The sequence below is a fragment of the Sarcophilus harrisii genome, chromosome 2, assembly GCF_902635505.1.
Source record: "Sarcophilus harrisii chromosome 2, mSarHar1.11, whole genome shotgun sequence".
NCBI classification, from domain to species: Eukaryota; Metazoa; Chordata; class Mammalia; order Dasyuromorphia; family Dasyuridae; genus Sarcophilus; species Sarcophilus harrisii.
This window is the reverse complement of record NC_045427.1, coordinates 436,585,455-436,607,353: the sequence shown is the minus strand read 5'-3', so window position 1 is coordinate 436,607,353 and position 21,899 is coordinate 436,585,455. Positions and strand designations below refer to the sequence as shown.

The window sequence follows — 21,899 nt, the reverse complement described above, 5'->3', positions numbered from 1 at the left end:
AGAATAAAAAATTGGGACACAAGGTTTTGCAAAGGTGAATATTGAAAACTATCTTTGCATGTGTTTGGAAAAACAAAATACTATTAAAAATTTAAATTAAAAAAAAGAAAGTTACAAGGAAGATCCAAGAGACAAGTAGTATACTACAACCTAACAAGTACTAGACTGAGACTTAGGCTGAGGTAGTCCCTCAGCCACCGGTAACTTGACATAACTTTAGAACAGACAATTTCACTTCTATGAGATCAGAGCTAGGGACTCAAGTTTGAGAGTCATCAGCAATAGTCATAGCTAAAGCCATGAATGTGGTTGAGATCACCAATAAAGAGCAGAGTGAGTGAATAAGATTAAGGATTGATTCTTGAATAACACTTAAAGTTCAGGAGTAGAAGGAGCCCAGAACCCTGGAAAGAATCAGAAGATGTGTGATCAGAGATAAAAGAACTAGGAAAGTTCATTACCAAATATCAAATTATGCAAAGACTTCATAAAAATGAAGGCTGAGAAAACACCCCACCTACCAGAACATCTACATGACTGATTTGGGGAGGGAAGAAGGGAAGGTGAGAAATAGCAAAAAAAAAATAAATAAATACTGGAGATTTCTTATATTTTGGTAGAGTTTGATGATGGAGGAAGGAAAAAGGATAAGATACTAATATATGTTCTTGATATAAGAGTATAAGGTCAGGAACAGCTCTGATGTCTTCTTTATCAGTTTCTCAGAGAAAGGGACTACCCCACAGCCATTTAAATATTTCACTAATTCCATCAGGTACTTTCCTTATTCTTTTTCCTCCTCCTAACTTGACATTTCCGGATGTCAACATGCCTCATTAGCTAGTCATCCCAATGGAATCACTGATATTTTCTTATCATGAAACCTCAAGTAGAGCCAATACTCATTTTTCCATATAAGCAGTGGCAGGGAAGAGATGAGACAAAATAATAATTAATAACAATAAACAATAATAATGGGTTATATTTATATGGAACTTTAGAGTTTGTAAAGCTCTTTATATGTATTATTTAACATTAAGAAACCACTACTTGGCTCAAGAGATTAGGAGATTTAACCCATTCCATCTCTCAGAGACCTCTCTCCCCTAGATTAATGTATGTATTCCAAATTGGATAAGTCTGATCTCTGATTTTAAAAAATAATAAAGTTAGGTTCACTTTTCTCAACTCTTTCTCTTTCTATGTCCCCCTCCATAGTACCTAAGTGGGAAAATTTCTTAAGACTGAGGTTTAGACATATTTAGAATGTAGGTTCCAAAACTTTCTCAGTTCATGGAGATCTTACTTTCTTAGTAATTTTTTCAGGGCATCTCCAGACCAAAAGAAACACTTAACTGTTCCAAATATTATTTATATCCAAATAAATTAATCAGTATGTCTTTAAAAGTTGGTAACCCCTTAAAATTATATACATAAACTGAAAGAAAAATAATAATTTTTTATTCTTAATCACAGATAATAATGGCATGTGGATCTAGAGTATATAATAATAATAACAACAATAATAATAGTTGGTGGGAGAATAGTCTCTTCTTGAAGCATAACAAAATGGCATAACTGTGTTAGAGTCAAGGTATAGTGTGTCCAGCTATAGCTGATCAGATCAATATGAGTTTTGAATGCTCTACCACAGGATGGGCACAAATAGTCCATATAAATATTTGGAGTGGAACTGTCTTAAATTTGCACATCTCATATTTCTTTTGAGCTGATTAATAATAATAATAGCTAGTTTTCATATTATTCCTTAAAGTTTGGAAAGCACTTTACCTATATTATTTCATTTTTGTCTCATAATTCTTGCAGGTAATTCTTGCATTTTTCAGATGAGGAAACTGAGGCAGAAGGAGGTTAAATGACTTGACCAGGTACATGTAGCCAGTAGAATAAAGTTCGAGCTCATCATTTTAACTCCAGATACAGAAACCTATCCATTTGGGCACCTTGCTGATGAAAAGTGAGGAGGAATGAAAAGTACTCAATATATAATATGAATTGGGAATGGGGCAAGGAATTATTTTATGCATTCAAAAGAAATACTTAACACAAAACATTTACAAGTGGGCACTGACAGAAAGACTTAAAATAGTGAGCAGTACTTATTCACTGTTCAATCATTTCAGTCGTCTGATTCTTCGTGACCCCATTTGGGGTTTTCTTGGCAAAGATGTTGGAGTGGTTTACTATTTCCTTCCCTAGTTCATTTTGCAGAGGAGAAAAGTGAGGCAAACAGGCCTAAATGACTGGTCTGACATAAGACCTGAACTCATGAAGACAAGTCTTTCTGACTTCAGACCCAGCAATTCTAGTTGCTCATTTCTGCACTATCCTGATAGGCCAGACAAGGTCTTTGGGTCATCTTCTCATTGGTAATCATATTCTTTTGAGAGTTCTGGAGTTATTTGTTGGAGAAGTCATCTTCTTGTTACCAGTCAGCTCTCTCTAGTGGACCTCCCCTGTAGCACAATATTTGGCACAAAATAAGTGCTTAATAAAAGTAGATTGAATGAAACAGGTTCTTTGAGAAAGTTTTATTTAGCCAGTGCTGTAAAGTACTAATGTTCAACAAAGCATAATATCTCCATTTTTGTTTCTGGCATAATTTAAGTGTAATATATTTTTTAAAGACAACCTCATTGGTATTGCATCTGAAGCACCACTGATCTCCCTACAATTCTTAAGAAGTTATTTTGCCAGGAGCTAAGTAGGAGGAAAGATCTACAGAATTGTTCACATCCATTTTCATTTATCCTACAATACTCAAAAAATCACAGCATCTTCTATCTTTAGAGTTAATATCCTAGAAATTATCTAGTTCAGTCCCCTGTCTTATGCATGAATTCTTTCTAAGATATCTATGACAAGGGTACACTTCCCATGGTGCAAAGTAGCCTAAAGCACAGCTTTAATTTTTAAGAATTTTTATCTGCCTATTTAAAAAAGAAAGAAAGAAAGAATTCAAGCCAGAAAGGGACCAGTCCCTTTACACCATTCCTTTTACAGGCATTTCTTTATTCATTTTTGAAATTTTGAAAGGGCTATATTCCCCATATAAGAAGTATGAGAATTACCCCTAAAACTTTTTAGCATTTGAGATCTCCAGGGCCAAAATATGATCCAGATATAACCTAGTCCATCACTGTCCTATTAATAACCGTGGCAACTAACACTTTCCATTTCACTTTTTGTTACATTCTCTCTGCAGGTAGGCACTAATGGAAAGGATCATCAGTTTAAAAAAAGAGTTTCATGGGAGGAGAAATTAGAATTGAATATTGAAGACAACTAAAGATTCTAAGAGTAGACTAATGTATTCTTTCAGGAATTGAGTGTAAAGGGAAATACAGATTGCGCCACTGACGAAGCAGTGTGTGTGATAAGAAAAGTATTAGAGGGGCAGCTAGGTGATGCAGTGGATAGAGCATCAGCCCTAAAGTCAGGTTCAAATCTGGTCTCAGACACTTAATACTTCTTAGCTGTGTGACCCTGGGCAAGTCACTTAATCCCAATTGCCTCAGGGGGGAAAAAAAGAAAAGAAAAAGAAAAAGAAGAAAAAAGACAAATATTAGACTGCAAAAGAGAAGACCCAAGATACAATTTTGGTTTTTTCATTAACTGGTTATGTGGTTTGGTCCCCTCTCTGGGCCTCTTTGCCCTATTTGAAAAATGAAGTACCTATTGCTTCCAGCTTGAGTCTCTTATTTCTTTCCCTCCAGTAGATCCAGGTCTGTCGCAGGGGGTCCAAGGAATACCAAAGTGGAGAATGAAGAAGAAATGGGATAAATCTTACGGTTGGGGCAAGGACAAGGGAGAATGAAGAGTAATTTAAAAGATTGAAGGTAGGAGGAAGATGAGGATAACTGTGTTACATTTCATCTATAGTTAGCCGCTGCCTAATTTTTTTTCTAAATCTCCAGTCACCTTTACCTTACCATTCTCTCCCAGACTGAATAATAGCTTCCTCATCCCCATCCTGGTAGATTGCTTTCATGTTGCTCCCTCCTTCTGGTGTCATAATAATAACTCACATTCCAATAGCACTTTAAGGTATACAAAAGGCTTTCCCAAAAACAATCCAGTGAGAAAGGTATTGCAAATATTATTATCCCTCTCTAGTTCTGACATTCCATGAGTCTATGAAGCCCTCCCTCTCTCCTTACCTCACCCTGCTAGAATCTGTAACTTCCTTCACGGCTCACCTTAAGTCTCTTAACAAAGCTTATCAAATCACCCTCTACTTGCTTAGTCCCTCTCCAAAATCATTTCAGGTAAGTTTTGTAATCATTTATCTGTGTTCATGATGAAATAGAGCATAAGCTACAGATAAGTAGACAGCTAGCCTGGAAATCAGCAATAGCCAGGTTTATGTCCTAGTTCTGTCATTTAGGTAAATCATTTCTCTTCTCAGTGGCCAGAGCTATTCTTTAAGATAAAAAATTATATGGTATATGAATATTATGGAATATTATTTTTCGGTAAGAAATGACCAACAGGATGATTTCAGAAAGGCCTGGAGAGACTTACATGAACTGATGCTGAGTGAAATGAGCAGGACCAGGAGATCATTATATACTTCAACAACAATACTATATGATGATCAGTTCTGATGGATGTGGCCATCTCCAGCAATGAGATGAATCAAATCAGTTCTAATAGAGCAATAATGAATTGAACCAACTACACCTAGCGAAAGAACTCTAGGAGATGACTATGAACCACTACATAGAATTCCCAATCCCTCTATTTTTGTCCACCTGCATTTTTGATTTCCTTCACAGCTAATAGTACACTATTTCAAAGTCCGATTCTTTTTATACAGCAAAATAACTGTTTGGACATGTATACTGATATTGTATTTAATTTATACTTGAACATATTTAACATGTATTGGTCAACCTGCCATCTGGGAGAGGGGATGGGGGGAAGGAGGGGAAAAATTGGAACAAAAGGTTTGGCATTTGTCAATGCTGTAAAATTACCCATGCATATAACTTGTAAATAAAAAGCTATAATAATTTTTTAAAAAAAGAAAATACCAAAAATAAAATAATGTGAAAAAAGTAAGCTTCAATCTATAGCCAGTATTCATCATCTCTCTGTAGGTGGACAGAATTTTAAAATATGTTTCTTTTGGAATTATCTTGATCAGAGTAGTTATCTTTCATGGTTGATTATTGTTACAATATTCCTAATACTATGTATAATGTCCTCATGGTTCTCACTGCATTTTGCATTAATTTATATTAAACTTCCCAAATTTCTTTTTCTGGAAAAAAAGATTAAAAGTTATGGAATAATCATTGGTCTGTAGTGATAGAAGGGATTTCATAAACCAGTGAAATTACAAGTCTAGGGGGAAAAGCAGGAAGAGAGAAAGCATGGCATAATGATTTGGCACCAGGTGCCAAGGAGTAATGGGTCTGGAGTCAGGAAGTCTTCTCTTCTTGAATTCAACTCCTGCCTCAAGACACTTACCAGCTGTGTAATTCTGGGCAAGTCTTAACTCCTCCTTACTTTTTCATCTATAAAAATGAGCTGGAGAAGAAAAGGTAAATCTCTCTAGCATTTTTACCAAGAAAACCCAAATTGGATCACAAAGAGTAACATACAACTGAAAAATGATTCCAACAACAACATAGTATAGTGTTTAGACAGCCAGCCTCAGATTCAAGAAAACCTGGATTCAGGGTTCTACCACTAACACATACTGGTTGTATGACCCCCACAAGTCACTAAAAACCAAGCAACTCCATACAAATATAAGTTGCAGTTTGAAGGAGTTTCCTCAACAGGCACCGAAAGTCTAGACAAAATATCAGATATTAAAAGTATCCAAACCACAAAGGATGTTGTCCTTCTTAAACCACTTGTCTAATGTAAGCTGGGCTTTCTTTGCTTTTCTCTAGTTTCTTTTTCTCTGAAAAAAAAAAATCACCTTTTGTCTAGTAGAAAGTGTATTACAAGGCCTGCAATGAAAGGGATCAGATCTCCTGTTGGATGTTTACTAATTGTGGGACCTTAACTTCTGGTTTTCTCATCTGTAAAATGAAGGGGTTGGCGGATGGTGTCAAATTCCTTCTAGCTTTATATTTATTTTCCAATTATCCTTTCCAGAAATATATACCAAAAAAGTCCTGTTTTCACAAAGATCTCATAGCAAAGCTTTTTGGAGGCAAACGATAGCCAGCAAGCAACAAGAACTATTAATATGAGTTGAACATTGTATATCACCTCCCCCAAGGTTCCACTTATAAATTTATAAACTCTTCTGCTTTATCAAATAGACCTTAACAAGAAGGGAGCCATATAAATGAAAAAGTCATCATCGGGCTAAGACACTTTTTTGTCTTAGTTCTGAGCAAATTCTAGGCAAAGAACTTTTAAAAAAATATTGCTGGGGTGGGGCAAGGCAGGATGGGAATATTCTAAGCCCCAATATCCAAAGGAAATATAATATACGGGGGAAAATATTTGATTGATGTCAAAAGACCTGAATTCCAACCCCAGAAATGTTCCCTAATAGCTGTGTGACTTAATAAGAAGTCACTTTCCCTTCTCTGGGTCTCAGTTTCTTCCTCTGTAAAATCACATCTGGAAGGGACCAGATGGCCTCTAATGCTTCTTCCAGCTCTAAATGTATAACCTATGAGAAGTTTCAAGATAATATTATTCTAGTCTTGGAATATTTTGCCTCAGCAAGGAGGTTACCATAGCAACAGGGAAACATGTCAAAGAAGAAGGGAAGGGGAGATGAGGAAGCTGCTGCCTTGATGCCCAAATTAAAAGATGTGTCTCCTCAGCTGCATCCGGTTCTGTAACTAATTAGATACTATCACAGCTCACCTCACCTCCATCTGCGGCAACTACTACCAATCCTTTGTCCAGGTCTAGTCACTACTGAGTGAACCTGATTGTCCTGCCTGCTGCAATTCATTGCTGAATCCCAAGATCGAGGCATACACCTGCCATGCAGGATGGAGAAAATGGGACTGAGGGTCTTTGGCTGCCTTTCAGAGAGCACAAATCATAGCAAAATGGAGATGAAGCTGGCTTACTTTGGAGATAGAATCCCCATGCTTTCCCATACTCCTAAGAAACTTCCTATGCTGTTCAATTTTTTCTAAATTCCTATCATTTGGTTGGGTGATTTACACATAGAAGTACTTGTTGTTGTTTAGTTGTGTCTGACTCTGTGACTATATTTGAAGTTTACTTGGCAAAGGTACTGGAATGGCTTCTCCAAACTATTTAACAGATAAGAAAACTGGGGCTAACAAGATCATGACTTGCCCAGGATCACACAGCTAGTAAGGGTCTATGGGCAGATTTGAACTCAAAAAGAGGACTCTTGCTGACTTCAGACCCAGCACTCCATCCACTATGCCACCTAGATACTTATTTTTCATTCATTCGTCCACCCATTTCTTCTTGGCCTAACCATTCCTTGAGCCCTTCCTGCTCCTGGCTTCAGGTTGGTTTCATGATCTTTCCCCACTTCTTCACTCCCGACTTTTTTCAGGCACCAGAATTCCCAATTGTGGCTCTCAGTGTCCCATAGAATCTTAACCTTTATAACACTTGCTAAGAATCCCACCTCCAAAAAAACCTATACCCTAAAGGGCTACAAGACCAATTCAGTGCAATTCAATAAGCATTTACTAACTGGAAGGGGAAGAATGCAAAGACAAAGCTACAACCCCTACCCACAAGAAGTTTGCATTTTGTGGAAGATATAACATGTCTTGAACATGTCCTCTATTTCCCACCACCACTTTTCTCATTTGCCAGTAGTTCCCTAGTTCTAGCAAAGTTCCCATTTTCTTTTCTCTGCTCCTCATCTCAGACTAAAGAGATAAAAGTGTCAGTGACAAAATTGACAGAATTGAACTTGACATTCATCCATCTCCAAGCTGTGACTACTATTATTTGTCCCTAGTCCAGGGTTCATCATCTACTCCCTGCCAGAGGGTCTAAAAGCAAAACAAAGATAAGGGAAGTATCTTTTTCCAGCAGGGCAAGTGGTTTTATAAATATAACAAGTACTTTCTGACATCACAGTCCCTGAGCAAAACCAGTTACAGTTTCCTCTTGAGGTCATAAGGGTATACTTTGAGAGTGTCTCTACTACCCTTGCCTCTGGACCTCATTCCAGTGTTTCTCCTATTCCAGTTACATCTAACTATTTAATACCAATAACAAGGGGATGTTTACCTCAAAAGCATATAACAAGAAGTACAAACTTCTTCCAACAACTTGACAACACAATCTTTCCTATTTAATTTGTTCTCTGGGAAGAATAAACACAGTTTCTCCGTTAACACTGTAACTCATGTCCCAATGTAGCATTGCTGCTGGAAGAGCAGCCCTTAGCCACTAACTCCCTAGTGTTTCAAAGTTAAATTAGTGACTCCATATCCCACTCCTAAACATCCAAATGATTCATTCTCTTGACTTTGAAATTCAGAGTCACACCCTCTGGTCTCCACCTAAGCTTAGGGCAAACACAGCAGAGAAAAGCCAAAACTTATATTCAGGAGCCACATATTGACTTCAGATAGAAAAAACCCAAGAGCCCTAACCTTATAGTAATTCTCTCAACACAATAACCTCAGATAGAAAGAAGGCAACAGAAAAGAATCTGCCTTAGGAAAACAAATAATATCTTTTGAATGACTCCCCATTCTGGCTAAGCAGAAAAATCAAAGAGACTCTCACTTGGGCAACAGATCAGACCAATAAGAACATTTTCACATGATCCAAAGTCCACATGGGAAAAGTCAAGCACTCTGCACCTGCTCATAAGGGGTGAGCATATTAGTCAATCTTTCTCACATTTGCCATGCAACTTCAGTTTCATGCCAGCTCAAGATAAAAGGGGCTCAGTCCCCAATACAGAAACAATTTCTAAATTAGTGCAGAATTATGGACTCCTGAGTCATAGGAAAAAATCATTGCATTATCATGACACTTCTGAGCCAAGCTCTATAAAAATATTCTAATTCCTTTCACATTTCCTAGCACTCCCCAATTTTAGCATGATTAAAAAAAAACAACCAATTCATCTTTTTTTAATATAGATTTTTAGTATATAATACAAGCATTTTATAACAACATTGCATAATAAAAAGATGATTGCTCATGAAACTGCAAATTATTTTGACTCACTGCTATTCCTTTTAAATATATAATAAAGTCATCAAGTGAATTTTTTTTCCTTTCCTCCTTCCTCCCCCAAAATAGGGGGGGGGGCTTATCTAGCCTTATATAGCTATCTACCTTTAATCACTGAATGGGCATGGCCTCAGAAAAACTGAGACCTCTTGAAGATCTTAGCTTAAAAAGGCCAAGGTCTCCCATTTTATCCAGAGCCATCTCCAGTTGTCTTGATCTATATCTGGCCACTGGACCCAAATGACTCTGGAGGGGAAAGTGAAGCAGGTGACCTTGCACAACCCTCTTTCACTCAACTCCAACTCACTTGCATTTCATGACATCATCTATCTGATGTCATGGTCCTCTTCGACAACAAACAACAATAGATATATACATGTAAAATTATTCTATGCATATTTCTATGTATCAGTTCTTTCTCTGGATACAGGTAATATCTTTCTTTATATGTTCTTTATAGTTGTCATTCTAAAAATATATTGCTATTATTAGGTATGATTTTTTTCAATTCTTTGATAACGCACAACATATATACTATTCAAATCACACACAGGAATTCTACAGAATCCATATTTTATTAGCCCAAAAGGTAAGACTATATTATCTAACAGATGCTAAATCTAGGGACTACTGAAAACTATAGTGTATTTTTCTAAGTAGACCCTTTTTAAAAAAAAAGAATCTTTCTGAATGAGCACCATATGTGAATAATTTACCCAAGATGCACATATAAATGAATAGACATGGTCCACATATAAATATATTTGAAAAATGAATCTACCAAAGGGTCTATGAAACAAAAATGCTTAGGGGCTTTAAAACCATAATCTAGCCCCGCTAAAGGGCAATAGAGATATGTGATGGCCAACCATGTCTTGCTTGCTTGCTTGCTTAACACCTTAAGAACTGACAAATATAAAGAATTCAGAGAAGCATGAAAAGATTTATTGCAGATAGAAACAGACATGTGTAGATATAGTGACTATAATAATGTTAATGAAAGCAACAATAGCAGCAAAAAAAAAAAAATAAAACTGAATGCAATGTAATTCTAATCACCAACTTTGTATCTATAGAAGAGTTGAAAAAGTGTTCTTCCTTCCCTTGTTGCAGACAGGGTCCTAGAGATCTGGAATATTGCATATGTTGTCAGACATGATAGATATACTGGTTAATTTCACTAACTGCTTTTTTCTCCTTTCTTTTTAATTTTTTTTAATGGGATGGTTCATTGGATTAGAGTTTTAAGAGATATATTGGGGAATGAAGGAAATATAAAAACAAGATATAAATACATTTTTAAACAATCAAAATAGAATTTACATAAAAGTCACTATTGACACATAAAATTGGGGGGAAGAGAAGGTATCTAAAGTAAGAGATAAGAGGACAACTCAGATGTTACACTGATATTCATGAAATATTTAAAGAAATAGAGAGTGGCTTCCATTGCTTTGGATGAACACTTTGTGGAGGTATCATGAAAGGACACAAAGAATAATTGTACTGGATGAAAAGATGCGGATGGATGAGCTACAATAGGCATCCACAGAGAGAGTAGCCATAAGAAAGAGACTCTAGGTCCATTAAAGTATTGAAGTACCCATTTCTCCAACTCTACTCATTCACTAATATTTATGGAGTGATAGAATGGTGAGAAAAACATTAAAATGAGAGTTAGGAGACCTGAATCCATATTCAGGCTGTATGACGCCAACTGGCTCTATAACATTAGGGAAGTTTATTCAACCATCTGAACCTCAGGACTTCTGTTCAATCCCTTTGTGTATGTGTGAGAGAGAAGGGGGGAGCAGGGGAAAAAGGGGAGTAGGAGAGGGAGTAGGAGAGGAAGAAAGAGAGGGGAAGGAGGGGCAGGGGAAGGAGGAAGAAGGGAAGGAGAGGAATGAGGAGACAGAAGGGGAGGAGAGAGAAGAGGAAAAGGAGAGGTAGGAAGGGAGAGGAGGGGAGGAGGGGGGAGAAGGAAAGAAAAAGACTGAAGGAAGAAGAGGAGGGGAAGGAGAAGGAGGATTTATGTTTTCTCAGGGAAATAACATACATAAAATATAAAAGTGATATATAGATATATATATATATATATATATAGAAACATATAAAAGTAGATAAAAATACAAAGTAATTTTTTACAATTACAAAGTAAATATGAGGTAATTTCAGGGAGAAGGCACTAGCTTCTGGGGTGGTAGCACTTTAGTTTTAAGAGAAATAGGGATTCTAAGAGGTAGAGGTGAGGAAACAATATAGTTTAGGCATGGACAACAGCATGTACAAAGGCATGGAGAGAATTGATGTTGTATTGGATATGAGAAATAACAAAGAGGACACTGTAGCTGAAGTGAAGGGTATATTAAGAGGAATAACATATAATAAGTCAGCATATTTAGGCTAGTGCTAGACAGTGATGGAGAAATTAAAGTTAAGAAATATGAAGACATTTGACCACAGTCCCATAGGAAGAATCAAAATCATAATGCAAACCTAGTTTCCTGACCACATTTGATATTCTTTCTACCACGTCACTTCTCATTGCACCACAGTTATGAAAATAATTTTTTGGCCCAGTTCTTTAATCCTTAGAAAGGCATTCTATTTATCTTCACTCCATCCCCCAACCACCAGGACACTCAGCAGAGTAGCCCCTGATTTATCTCTGAGTTCCTGCAGTACTTTGATAGTTTCATGATTCCATGATCTCAATGACATGAGTACCTCCTCCAAGAGTATAGATGATAACCTGCCCATTTCTGTTCATCCTGTATGTTTTTTTTTTTCTTTCTATAAAAGACTGTGTAAGGACCCATAGATTTTCCTTTAAGTCAGGAGCTCTTAACCTAGACTCCATAAACTTGTATATTTAGTGTGTATATATATATGTGTAGGTATAGACACATTTATATATGTTCACTTAAGTTTATAGAAATACATGTGCATAGACATGTGTTGTTCAGTAGATTTTTCAGTTCTATCTGATTTTTTTGGCAAAGATATTGGAGTCATTTGCCATTTCCTTCTCTAGCTCATTTTACATATGAGAAGGAAGGCAAACAAATCCAAGTGACTTACCTAGTATCACACAATTAGTGAGAGTCTGAGACTAGATTATATGTATTCATATATATATATGTATATACATGTATGTATATGTATGTATACATGCACACAGGGAAGGGTGGTATAGAGGATATCTGGCCTCAAACAAGTGATATAAGCAAATCATTTAACCCTGTGTTGGAGAAGAAATTGCCCAACTTTCCTATCTGTAAAATGATCTGGAGAATGGCAAAGAAAGGCCAAGAAAAACCCAAATGGGGTTATAAAGCGTAGAATATAATTTAACATATATACACATGCATGTATATATGCATATTATATATATACACACGCATATACATACACACAAGTTCATGGAATCTAAGTTGAAAATTGCTGGCTTAGAGGAATATGTATATGTAGGTGTATATATATATATATGCATGTGGATATGTACATGTATGTATATATATTCATGCAAATATGTATTGTGTAGTTGTATGCATATACATAAAATTTATTTTTATTACTACATTTAAGTATAATTGGTTTGTTTTCTAATCCCATGTGTTTTAAATATTTTAAAATGTCATCCTGAAACTGACAGTATTTTGAATATAGACAGCATACTAGTTTTCACTTTTTTTTTTTAGTTCCAGCTTTCTTCCACAAAATGATTAATATGGAAATGTTTTACATGACTGAACATGTATAACCTATATCAGATTGCTTACTATCTCAAAGAGAGGAAAACAAGACAGGGCTATTAGAATTTGGAACTCAAGACTTTATTTTAATACTAAAAATTATTTTTTTACATATTGGGAGAAAAAGTAAAATTTTTTAATCATCCTGAGAAGCATTCTATAGATTTCATCAGATTGCCAAAGGAGTCCGTGACCCAAACTCTTTTATTATTTGTCCTTTAAGAACCTCTTTTAGAATTTCCCAGCTAGCAGCACTTAAACAAAATATTTGGTTTTCTCTTACAGTAGGATTTGCCCACAGTCTTTTACAATCATGTGAACAAGCACTAATTAAGCACCTAGTTTGTCCCATGCTAATTTCTTTAAATCTTCTCCTCCATGTCTCTTGAACAATGTGTCATCTTTGGGGATGTAGGGCACCCTGTTTACCCACCTCTTGTCTCTCCATTGTTCTGAGTTATTGGCAATTCTGATTCTCCTTTGATTATTGAATTACTTGATTTTTGTTTAAACCTTACTTCATTAGGCCTGTCTTGTTTTCTCCCATCCCCAAGATTATTTTATACTTATTTTTTACATGTTTTGTATTTTCTTAACTTGTGTGGATATTACTTTCCATAGTAGAATGAAAGCTTTTTAAGGCACAGACTGTATTGTTTTTCCTTTTATGTTCCCAGTGTTTTGAACAGTGCCTTGACTTTTGTCATTGTATTGTTGTTGTTTAGTCATATCCAACTCTATGTGAATTCATGAATTTTTGTCTAGGCTAGTTTTCTTTGTAAAGATACTAGAGAACTTCACTATTTCCTTCTCCAGTGTGTCCCCATTTTACATATAGGAACTGAGGCAAATAGGAAGTAACTGACTTGCCCAGGATCACATAGCTAATAAGTGTCTGAGGTCAGAATTGAACTTTGTTCTTACTGTTTCCAGGCCTGGTACTCTACCTATTACACTATCTGGCTAACTAGAAGATATTTTTTTTAATGTTTGTTAATAAATTGATTGATGTGCCAATTACTTATAAATTACAAAAAGGCAAGTAAAATTGTTGATTAAATATGATTGATTTTTATTGATGTACATTATTTTATATGTCAAATTTAGAATATAGTAAAATTGTATTCATCATGGGTTGTAGGTGAATTGTATATGGCATTGGTGCTTCTAGAATAATTTATATGGCAGTTCCTTTTTACCCACTGAATAGGAATTTTAGAATAATTATATTAATATAGATAAGTATAACTGTTCTTTTCTGTAATATAAATACATACATACATACATACATATATATTATATATATATATATATGTTGCAGATTATAACTTAGTTTGTAGAATGTCATGTTCTTGATAGGTTTGGCTTTCTTAAAAAAATAAAAATTTGTTTTATCATGACTTCTAGAAATATACTGTGGCAAAAACAAGAACTATGCATATATACATATATGGTTAGTTTGGCTTGTGGATTTGCATAATCTTTGCAAAATACAATATGGTCTATATCAGAGCTTCTTAAATTTTTTCTACTCATAACTCTTTTTTGCCCTGAGAAATATTTATGTAACTCCAGGAATATTAGTATATAAAATGGATATACAAACCAAATTTTACTGATAAATCATAATTTTATGACTCCCCCACATACATTCACTTATAAGATCTTAAACAGAACTATAGCCTCCAGTTTAAGAAATAAAAAAAATTTTTGGATCAAACCCATAAATAATTTAGCAACATATCCAGAAATCTTAAGACTGAAAATATTTTTATTTGTACTCTCCCAAATGTGCACTGACTCTACCTGTATTTCCCTTTTTCTTTCACTGCCCCGCTATCCTAGAGTGTCCCCCTCAACCAAATGAAGACAACAAATGCAATGTACCCAGAGCTGTGTCTCAGTTTGAGAATCCAGAATTCCAAGAAGATTAAGTATAAAGGGACTATGAAAATAACCTGTTACACTTATTGTCTGCAGAAGAGAACCTTCACTGAATCTGTCCTAGGATACACCATTGTAGAGTAGAAGTGACCTTGGATTTTTGAAGATCAGATCTAGAAGATCTGAGTTTTGTCAGATCCTGGAAAACTAGAAAAGTTTTATATTTGGGCCCAGTGAGGGATTGTGCTTTTCACTCCAGGATCAGCCTAAGTAAATCTAGCACAGATCTTTACTAGGATGGCCCCAGGATAATAATTCAGTAAGCCTATGATCCTATTTGGAATGGAAATACTTGGGACATTCAGCATATTACCAATGTTGACTAATATGTGAGCAATTGTATAAAAGACATCATTGATGTCCAGGAAATTATATAGACTGCACAATTCATCCCCTCTTTCCAGCTTGGAAAACCACAAGATTACCTTGAAAGCATTTGGTGGGGTGTCTTTTGCAAATTTACAGAATGAGTAAGAAACTTAAGAAAATCCATTCATAGATGGACTACGATCTGAATTGGTAGTAAATGTTTTTGCATATATGAAATTCCAAACTTATCTAAGTATTTCTGGAAGTCAATTCTTAAAAAATTTTTTTTTCAAAATGATTTCATATATTTTTGCTGACCTTACTGTATTTACTGAATAATAAACTCCTAATTTAAGCCAAGGACCATATCGCATCTGAACTTTGTATCTCCCTTGTGCTTTATATATAATCTTTTGCATAAAGTAGATGTTTAATCAATGTTGTTGCACTTTTAAATCCTTTTACCTGTCCTATCTTAAATGATTTTATTCAGATAATGTATATACAATATTTTGCAAACCTTAAAATGCAAGATAAAGTGCAAAGTGAATTTGACTTATAAATAAATAATAGGTTAAGCAATAATAATAATTATTATTAGCTTATCTTTATCAATGAGGAAAGTCAAACCAGAAAGAGGAAATGTCTTGCTTGGACCTAAATAGTGACTAAGTTTCCCAATTCTCAGTGTTGTTTTATAAGAAGTAGAGTGGGTTAAATAGTTTATGTGCTTGGAAGCCTGATTTTTAGGTTTTAGAAATGAATAAAACTAAAATGAAAGTTGGCTCCAACTATTTATTTAACTCACAAAATAAGTTTTGATGTTTTATGAAGCAATATTCCAATTTCTGGGTAGAAAACCTCCGAGTCAGGAAACTTACCAGTTTATCATAACTGAAGAATGATGTTTAACATGATTCACAAGGATGTTATTTATAAATAAACACATAATCAATCTAAAATTCACACAATTCTTTTTAAGCCATATGGCTGATAACTATATCTTGATTTACACCTGTTTGCTGAACTCCAATACTGGAGTCAGTTGACCCTTTAATAAATAATCACCCAAAAAGTTACTGAATTGTAGTAATAAAGCAGCTGCTAAAGTTTCATAATAAAAAAACAGAATCCTCAAACTTAAGCTTGCCTTCCTCCCCCAAGCTGTTCCTACTCACAGTTTTCCCAGCAGTCTTTCCTCCCCTCAATTTTAATGATGCATTCATCACATGAGTTAAAGAATATTGAGTTAGAGGGGATATTATTATTATTTGTTATCATAATCTAACAATAACTTATCCTATATAACACTTTATATATAGTTACAAATACAAGTAACCTTATAGACATTATTTCAGTTGATTAAATACTGTCATTTTAGAGTTAGGAAATTAAAATTTCAACAGAGGAGTGACTTGACCAAGGTCATACAGTATATTAGTGACCAAGGAAAAGTGAAACCACAGACCTCCTACTTCTAAGTTTCCTACATTATTATGATGTCTTAAGAGTTCCAAAGTAGGGAGCTTAGGGAGAATCTAAGGTTAGGTACATTTTTGTCATCTTTCAATAAATTGCCTCTTGGTGATATATGGAGTAAAGGTGGGTGGCCTAAGAACAAATTCTTTTCCAAACAACTTTAAAATAATGCTTCAAAAGAAATTGTAATGCAAGAAAATCAACAAAATGACAGAGTGAAAACAATTTTCTAGCATAAGACAACTTTCGTTAGAAGGAAAGTCCCAAAAAAATGAGAATAGAATATAAACTATACCCCCTGTAAGCCAGCAATACGTTTTAGAAGTGACGGAATTAGCAGCAGTGGCTTCTTGAACTCTCAGCCCATAGATGCTAAGGGGATCAAACAACTAATCAGAAAGAGAAAACAAAGTATTCTTTATTGGGAATGTGCAGGACTTTATTGCACTGATCATACAGAGTTCAGATCACAGTCTCAAGGTGAGGAGGAGCATTAGCAGGAATAGGGACACTGGTCATAGTGCCAAGGAAGAATAGAGTACACTCACAAACCAGCACATAGTCCAGGAGAACACTAAGTTCACCTCTTCTTAGATTATACCACATTGGAAGAACTGAAAACTTATAGACCTCAAATGAAAACAGCAATATAAGAAAAGCTGTGTCTTGGATTAGTGCCCACCTCACCCCAGAATCAGAGCTCAACTTACTATGAAGTTAAAAGTCATGAGATAGCCTAGAAAGTGGGCAAACAACAAAAGAAGAACCTGATCATAGAAAGATACCATGGTGACAGTTGAGGTCAAAATACAAACTCAGTACAATGAAGTCCAAAACAGCTACACAAAGACACAAAGAAAAATGTAAATTGATCTCAACAGCCAAAAAGAATTCCTAGAAAAGCCCAAAAAAGGATTTTAAAAATAAAATAACTGAGGTAGAGGAAAATTAAGAAAATAAAGTAATGGAAGAAAATAATGAAAAAAATCAAAATCTTGGTAAAGGAAGCATGAAGGAAATATTGAATAAAATAATACCTTAAAAGCAGAATAAAAACAAAAATACACTAAAGGTAAGAACTTAAAAAGTAGAATTGGCCAAGTAGAAATAGAGGTTAAAAAAAAAAAAAAAAGCTCCATTGAAGAAAATAATTCCTGAAAAAATAGAATTGGGCAAGTTAAAGCTAATGACTCCATAATTTATCAAGAAATAATAATAATAAAAAAATACAAGGAAAAAGTAAAATATCTTATTGGAAAAACTGACCTGAAAAATAAAAAGAAGAGTTAATTTAAGAATTATTGTTCTAACTGGAAGCCAGTTTAAAAAAAACCCTACACATCATCTTTCAGGAAATTGTCAAGGAAAACTGCCCTGATACTTTAGAATCAGAAGATAAAACAGGAATATCATATCCAAATTCCAGGGTCAAAGAGAAAATATTGCAAACAGTCAAAAAAAACCAATTCAAATATCATAGAACCATAGCTGGGATAATACAAGAATTAGTAGCTTCTACACTGAAGGATTAGAGGGATTGGAATATGATATTCTGGAGGACAAAGGAGCTAGGATCACAACCAAAAATAACTTGCCAGTAGAACTGAGTATAGTACTTCAAGGGGAAAATTAGATTTTCAAGCACCTTGATTAACAGAAACAGATAGAAAATTTGACTTTCAAATATAAAACTTAAGAGAAGCATAAAAAGGTAAACAGAAAGAGAAATCTTAAGGAATTCAGTAAGGTTAAGCTGAATACATTCCTACACAGAAAGATGATGCTTGTAACTCGTAAAAACTTTATCATTCCTAGGACAATTAGAGTATACAGTGAAATAAGGTATAAGTATAAATTGACTATGATGAGATAGTATAAAAAATAAAAGGTGAGAGAGAAGAATGTACAGAGAGGAGAAGGAAAGAAAGAAGCAGAATAGGGTAAAGTATCTCACATAAAAGGGGCACAAAAGAGCTTATAAAATGGAAGGAACATGTGGAAAGGGGACAGACAATAATTGGATCTTAATCTGTTTGAAATTATTAAAAGAGATAATTCATAAGACATTCCCAGTCAGTTGAGTATAGCAATCTATTTTATTCCAGAGAGAAGCAGAAGAGGAAATAACAAGCAGGATGCTTTCAGAACACTATGAAGACTTACAGAAACTGATGAAAAATGAAGTAAGCAACACCAGGTAATAGCAATACTGCATGATTAAACGTGAATAACTTAACTAGTCTCAGCAATACATTGATCTAAGATAATTTTGAAAGACTTATGGTGAAAAATGTTATCCATTTCCAGAGAAAGAACTGATAAAATCTGAATGAAAAAAATATATTATTCTTTTAAACTTTATTTTTCTTGGTTTGTTTGTTCATTGTTATTATTCTATCTTCTTTGGCAATATGACTAATAGGGGAATATGGTTTCTAGAACTGTCATGTATAACCTACATCAAATTGCTTGCCTTGACAATAAGAGAGGTAAGAGAGAAAGAAAATTTGGAACTCAAAATTTTAAAAGTCAAATATAAAAAAATTGCTTTTACATGTAATTGGAAAAAATAAATGGATTGGTACTTTACATATAAAATGATATCATGAAAGTTATAAAATTTTAAAGTTTGTGAAAGAAAAAACATTCTAAAATCTGTCAAAGATGGATTTTATGGCTGTTTAAGCCATTTTCTTAGAGATTCTTGACCATTAGAATTTCCCCACCAATCAGAAAAGCCCAGTCCCAAGCAATATACAGTTTATATTTTATAGTAATCAGGAAATGAAAAATGAAAGGCTACATAGCTTTCAACTAAGGTTTTTGAATTACTGATAAAAGAAAAGTATTGTGAGACATCTTTGGGGGAGATCTGTTTTCTGGCAGAAATGAAGACTCTATCTCTTTATTTGGTTAATAATAAACAAAGTGATCCCCCTCAACTGCTTTAATCACTAATAATTGAAGATGCACTTCCACTGTAGAACTAGCTACAAGTTCTATCTCCTTGAGGAATTATGATTATCATCTACATTAAGTCAATGATTCTAAAGAAATGAAGCATCTTAGACCAAGGATACCATAACAACATTAATCCTTAAGTTTTGTTATCTATCAAAAGGTCTTTGTACTATAGGATTCCATAAGGTTGAAGGGATGATGGAGGTATTGTGGTCTGACCTCCTCATTTTGAGAAAAGATGAAATTGTTGTGAATCATTGGTAGATACTCATCAATCTCTCTGAAAACACTCTCCCCCTTCCTTTCAGGTTAACCATTTTTGAAGTTTACAAAGTTTAAAATTTAAAGTTTACAAAGCACACAGGGATTTTACTAATACTAACCAGAAATTAGATTTAGAATCTTTATTACCTATTATTCAGAATGATATAGTCTTCAGTAATTTTCCATGAGTGGGAAGGAGAAGTGTAAAAGAAGAAGGAATTCTTTTTTGTTGTTGTTGTTGTTGTTGTTGTTGAGGCAATTGGGGTTAAGTGACTTGCCCCGGATCATATAACTAGGAAGTGTTAAATGTCTGAGGCCAAATTTGAAGTTGGGTCCTCCTGATTTCAGGGCTGGTGCTCAATCCCACTGCAATAACCTAGCTGCCCCTGAAGAGTCATTCTTAAAATATATCTCAAAAACATTTCTAGATAGAGGGGCCAAACAAAAGCCAAAAAGACAGTTATGGCCCATTTATCCAGGTTCTCTAAGTCAATATATCTTTGTTTCATTCTTTGGACTTTTTAATAATCTGCTATCATTTTAAACAGAGAATAAGTTCAGAAAGGAAGTGAAAATTTTATATAAGCACATCATTTTTACCAATAAACACTGAAACCATTCTACAAGTCCTAAGTCACCAAACCAGAATAATAGAGGAATGGGAGTTGTTATATTCCTCTCTAACAAATTCTCTATTTCACTTACTAAAGTAGATATTACCAATCTTTTCCTCTCTTCAAGTCTCCCATACCATATTCTTCTCTTAACCTTTCAAATGAGGACCTGGTCTCACACTTAACAGAGAAATTTTAGTCTAGTCACTATAAGTTTCTTCTTCCCTTCTCTACATCTCAAAACCCTTTGATGTTATCCCTTATTTTCTCTTCCTTTTCTCCAATCTCTGATGATTATATATCCTTCTCAATAGTCAATGCCTGTATATGTACCTTTGATCTCCTTCCCTCTCAGCTCTTCTAAAAAATTGCCTCCAATCTATACTTCAGTCTTCAATCTCCTTATCTAATAATTCCTTCCTTGTTTCCTACAAGAGCCCTCACAGGACCCTATTACTATCCTTTATCATATCAATTATCATCTTAGAAAAAAACCTCACTGAACTCTTTATCTATTCATATCTCTCAGTCCTTTTCTTTCTGATTTCCCACCTTGCTCAATTGAAACTGTTCTCTCCAAAGTTTCCATTGTTCTTTTAAGAAATAAATCTCATGACCTTTTCTCAGTTTTCTTCTTTCTTGATCTCAAAAAGAATTTGATATTCTTAATCTTTTCCTGGATATTCTCTATTCCATGGGTTTTCTATACTATGGTTTTTTGATTCTTCTACCTTCCAGATCACTGACTCAGTCTCTTTGGCTACAACCTGGCCCATAATCATGGAATAGGATTCTTTCTTGGGCTCCCTCTTCTCTTTATGTTCTCTCTTGGTGATTTTATCAGCTCTCATGTAGTCATATGACTCCTTCAATCTTTGGATCAAAGATTTGCATGAAAGCATAGATAGCATGTTTTAGCACCCTTGCAAATGGTACAAGGCAACAAAGGATATCTTATTGGTAGAGTAACAGAATCAGGAAGCAAAATTATTTTGACAAACTGGAACAATGATTGGTCCAAGGTAACAAGATGGGATTGAATAGGAATAAAGATAATATCTGTTTGTATTTTTATTTTTTTAAATCAATAGACAAGTATAGCATGCACAAATACAGAAAAGGGGTGGAATCAATTTAATAGAAGCTCCTGGTTGGGTTTTATTGTTGTTGAGGTTTTTATTTTGTTTTGTTTTAAGACCCAGGGGTTTCAGATGAGTATCAGTTCAATATGAGTCAATAGTGGGACACAGAAACCTCCCCAACCTCTAAAAAAAAAAAAACGTAGTTTGCATGATTCAAAATAGAATGCAGATGTTAAGGGAGAGGGCAGAAGAATGCAGCTGTATCACCATAGTTGATTTTAGACTCTATTTGTGTTGAG

The 21,899-nt window shown here is 34.6% G+C and overlaps 1 long non-coding RNA gene across 1 annotated transcript in view; it reads right to left on the bottom strand.

The window, feature by feature from the left end:
- The window catches only part of LOC116421728, an 89,685-nt gene extending 87,533 nt beyond the window's left edge, over positions 1-2,152 (bottom strand). Inside the window, exon 1 of the long non-coding RNA XR_004232224.1 lies at positions 1,792-2,152. This is a non-coding gene — a long non-coding RNA (uncharacterized LOC116421728). The remainder of the gene's footprint in view (positions 1-1,791) is intronic.
- Positions 2,153-21,899: the final 19,747 nt, after the last annotated feature.